Consider the following 4,909-nt stretch of genomic DNA (forward strand, 5'->3'; position numbering starts at 1 on the left):
CGCAGAAATTAGGGGGAGGAAAGAAAGAGAGAGAGAGAGAGAGAGAGAGAGAGAGAGGGAGGGAGGGAAGGAGGGAGAGAAAGGAGCCAAAGCAGCAAGAGGGCGGCTGCTTGATTGGGTTAGCACTTAGCGTTGTGATTGCCGTTTGTGACTCCTTTGCCATTTCGCTTCCAAGTACCCTCTGCTCGAGATTGCGAATCAGGGGGGACGACTCCGATTATTCCCGTATCTTCTTTCTCGTTGCTCCTTTCTCGTACAAGTTTCGTGAAATTTTTTGTTTAGACCAACCAATTGATGAGCGTCGCGTTTTGGGGGACATTTTTACTGATCTCGCCTGTGGCTTTCTTTCATCACGTAAAAAGAAAAGAAAACTCATGCGCAACCCTTTCTCTCAATCTGTCAGTACGCGCGCTCTCCGTTTCTCATAATCAGCTATGCAAACGATCTTCAGGCGCAATAAAAATGGAAGTATCTATAATGGCGTCGGTAGGTTTTTGCTCGTAAACGTTTCCCGTGAAATACGCATTTAATAATGGGCCGGGAATGGCTTCGTAGATGACCGACGTTCTGCCGGTCGGCAGTGCGCGCACGGATGTACGCACGGGAGCATTAATGCCGTGAGCGCGCGCACGAACGCTTGAATTTCTCTATAATGTATATGTGTATAACAGACGTACATGTCTGTTTAAGATGCAATAAAACGTTACAACTCGGCTGTGCTAGAGAATCTCAAGTGAGATCCTGAGAAAAGTGAGATTATGAGAAAAACATGGCGACAATATTCAACTCTATATTGCAGAGTATGTATAAGGATGATAAAACAAATTTATTGTAAAATTTTTTGTATTTAAGTAAATTTCGTATTTATCAAATCATTAGCTAAGTAATAAATTGACATTATTTGTCGACGCTTTGATATTAAAATTTGCGACAAATAGCGTCAACTTGTGTTACCTGGATAGTAACATATTTAAAAAAACAAACTTTAGGGTATCAATTATATCTTATTAAATATCAAAAAGACTATATAAAAAGATTTTTATCGGTTGAATGTAGATCGTTCTATTGACTGCTTCGGAGAATTTATCGGTGGATAAATGCGCAATCATCGTAAATGCGTTTACGAAGTCTCTTAAAGCTTGTATAATCAAAGCTGATTCACTTCGAATATTAATTATTATTTTTACTTAATAAGATATAATTAATATTTTTCAGAGTTTTCTGTAAAAATGTAGATATTACTCTCCAAATCTGAATCAGTATAAGATAATCTATACTTAAAGTCTTTTGTATCAATCTATGCAGAGACGAAAAAAATTTCGTATCGCGAAATGTCGTCATGGGATTATTCGTCGGCATTAATGCTCCCGATTGTACTACACCGCCACTTACTCGAGTAAACACGAGCGTTTTGCAGTGAGTTAGTTGTTAATTGTCATTACATCACAGCCTCGAGGGGTGCGTTAGTTGCCTTATGATCGCTAATGATAATTGCAGCATGCTCGACGTTGTCTGATCATATGATTCCCAGAACCTGTTCTCGTTTTAAACTTTATGGCAAGCGCAATCTTGTAAAAAAAAAAATTAAAGTGTATAGCTATTGTTTATCGTCCTGTACGGTCGCGGTCGAGTAATCAATTCGAATTTCAATCTCGTGAATTCCTTTTGCGCGAGGACTGTATTACTCCAACTTATATAAACGTAAAATATTCGTGAAAGGATGATTTATCTTCTTCACGGAGAATCCTTCTCGAACTTATCTCCTTTCTGCTATATATAAATGTACTATATAGATTTCTATTATATATAAATATATATATATATATGTAGCTGCGTCATCAAAATCATCGATCTATATATAGGTACATGTAACACGTTTCACGCGCACATACATGTTCGAAGAAGCGCAGCCACCACGAAAGAAGAGAGTAAGAGAAAGAAAAAGAGATAGAAAATGAGGACCATAATAAATTACCTATAAATCAAAAAGGGAGTAAAAGGATAGCGGCGAGAAGCGGCAGCCGCGGCGAGTTACGGTTTCGCGTTAAATATGAAATACTGCGAGCCCGGCCCCATAGTATATTATATGCACATACACGTACATATACGATATTAAGTAGCTGCTTAACATATTTTAATTGCCAGATTAAAATTTAAAAGGTCGCGAGGCGGCGTCTGCACCCCGTTTAATAGTTTGCCTCTTCCGTAAAAAAAATTCTGAAGCCTGAGATTGTGATAAAGGAACGATTGTTTAGCACGTGAGAGCCCAACTTTACATTACATGAAAAAATTAGAAGTAATCGTGCAAAATTTTCGCTTCGACTATCCTCTTGAAGAACGTCTCCATTTATCACATCCCAAGCAGAACAACAGGTCACAATATACATTGTATTATATTATATTATAACGTCAAAATGCTGTTAAAATGAATAATAACTGATAAAAAATGACTTTTAATAATAATTATAATTCGAGAGTGACAATAAGAAATCAATTAAAAAGTAATAATCCTATTTTCGATCAAAGTAGATCTTATTATTAGTGTTTAAGATTTTACTTATATGCAAATACATTTTCTCAGTTTTATAACTGCGCGTCGATTTGTCAGACTTGAAACGTAATCACAAACTAAAATATTAATATTTTAAATTTGATTGATCGTGAATTTTCATAATGATGCTAATAAGCATTTTAAAAACCTATAAATAATTTATTACTAAAAATATTACCTCAGCCTAAGTTTGAACCTGGAATTCCCGACTCTTCGGGACCAGCATCATACCACTTCAGTCACCAAGTCATGAGAAGATATTTAAAATTAAGAAAATATAGGTATTTACAAAACTTTGTATATCAATAACATTAAACACAATCCGCTTTAACTAAAAATAGGATTATTTTCCTTAATTGATTTTAATAATAATTCTGGAACTATATTTAGATACCATTACTAATTGTGTTTAGCAGAGGAAGCAGTTTTGAAATTGTTGTAAGATTCTTTAATATGATTGATTTTTGCCCTTAGTTCCTCACCGGATCAAATGTATAAATCATATATATTTAAAAAATCTTATAATAATGCAAAATTGCTTTTTCTGCTGAAAGTAGTTATTTAGATGTCGTCATGATTTTTTGTTTTGCTTCGGATAAAACAACATTTGTCATAAATAATGCTATTGATTACACCGAGACTATCTATCTACATCGACTGTTTTAAGAGACGGAAGAAAATAATGAGAAAGAAGTATCAGGATGATTTTCTCAAATGTAGACGTGAGCGGAATGATATATCGCCAACTATAATGCATGTGAATAACGATAAACGATATTTTCGTCGATATTTACGGCTGCGTTATTCCTATTCGGCATTAGAATCCCCCCCTGAAATCGTAACGAGTTTCAAAGGAAGACGAGGATCTTCTAGCCGAAGGCTCCGACGATTCCAACGCGAAGGTTGCGCTCGCCTATTAAAAAGACCTTATTAATATTGTAATTCCCCTTTAATACGCGTAAATCTAGGATCAAGACAAGGCCACCTCGAAGACTGTTTTATAGCTGTTTAAGTTTTATAGATCTCTCTGAATACGCTCGTTCTGTGAAATAATGCTCCGCGTCTTAAAACTTGACCTTATCAGGGTGACTATACCGCGATCTGAGTAATTGGCGAACGATTACTTAGTTTAGATGTCGCCAATTGACTCGTTCATTTTTTTTTACAAGTTACACATAACAAAAGATATCGATCGCTTGTATTGTCATTTCGACGTTGCTTCTCTTGGCGCAAATAGTATGTTTATTAAAAGTTTATAAGAAGTTTGCTGTAAAGTACTCGTATTAAATAGATGTTTCATTAGAGCTCGAAAAATATTTATTAAATCTCGTTTATAAGATGGAAATTTAAACATAGAATTGTGAGATGTTCACTGTGAAGTATTTAAGTGACATTTAATAATGATAAATTGATCTCAAATGTTTCCATCGTAATTTATTGAATGTTTTAACAATGTTATTGTCAGCAAAGGATGCACCAGATTGCATGCAATGTGTTTCAACACACTGTAACCATCAATAAAACTCTTCATAAACATAATAACATATAAATTCAATCATTAAAAATTTTCGTCACGCAGGGTTTGCCGACGTGTATGAAACACTTAAGATAATACGTAAAAGAATTAATTGCAACTCGTACTCGACAAGATGTACTTAACAACACGTAATTTTTTGTAAAAATCATATCTCGCAGAAAGAGAAATCCCGATCGAAATGGTGAGCACAGTCGAAGAGCATAAAAGCAGTGCGCATACAAGCCAATTGTTAAGTAGGCGCTAATTATCGTCGTTCGAGATAATAATCGTATCAGAGGAAGGTGAGGGTGAGGGGATGGGGGTTGCGCCGCACCGTGAATCGAAACTACCGATCATGCTCCCAAATAGTGACCGACCGCGGTCAGCTTTCGTCCGTAGGCATACGCGCGTAACCGAAACGACGTGTATTCACGTATACGCAGATACGTATTATACACGCGCAGGTAAGCAGGTAGGCAGGCAAGCAAGCGGACGGGCAACACACACGATCACCATTCCGATCGCGTTGATGGCCCGGTCTCGCGTAAAGGAGATAAATCGACCGTGCCATTCAAAGTCCGCGGCTGCCCGGGCCTCTCGACGCGCACCGAGCCGTCGAACACACATCGACGGCTGAGGAAGATCCCCGACGCTCGCGTCTCTACACGCGTATCGTTTCCGACGATGTGGCCCAAGAAGAGACCGAATCGCGCGCATACCTTTATTATCGGTAACACAAAGGACCCGGGGAAAGGGCTTGGCCGGCGTGAGCGCCGCCGCCGCCGCCGCGAAGTCGGTCCTCTGATGGCCGCTGGTATGACGAGGTAAATTATTTATTCACC

This window comes from Trachymyrmex septentrionalis, unplaced genomic scaffold, assembly GCF_001594115.1.
Source record: "Trachymyrmex septentrionalis isolate Tsep2-gDNA-1 unplaced genomic scaffold, Tsep1.0 scaffold52, whole genome shotgun sequence".
Lineage (NCBI taxonomy): Eukaryota > Metazoa > Arthropoda > Insecta > Hymenoptera > Formicidae > Trachymyrmex > Trachymyrmex septentrionalis.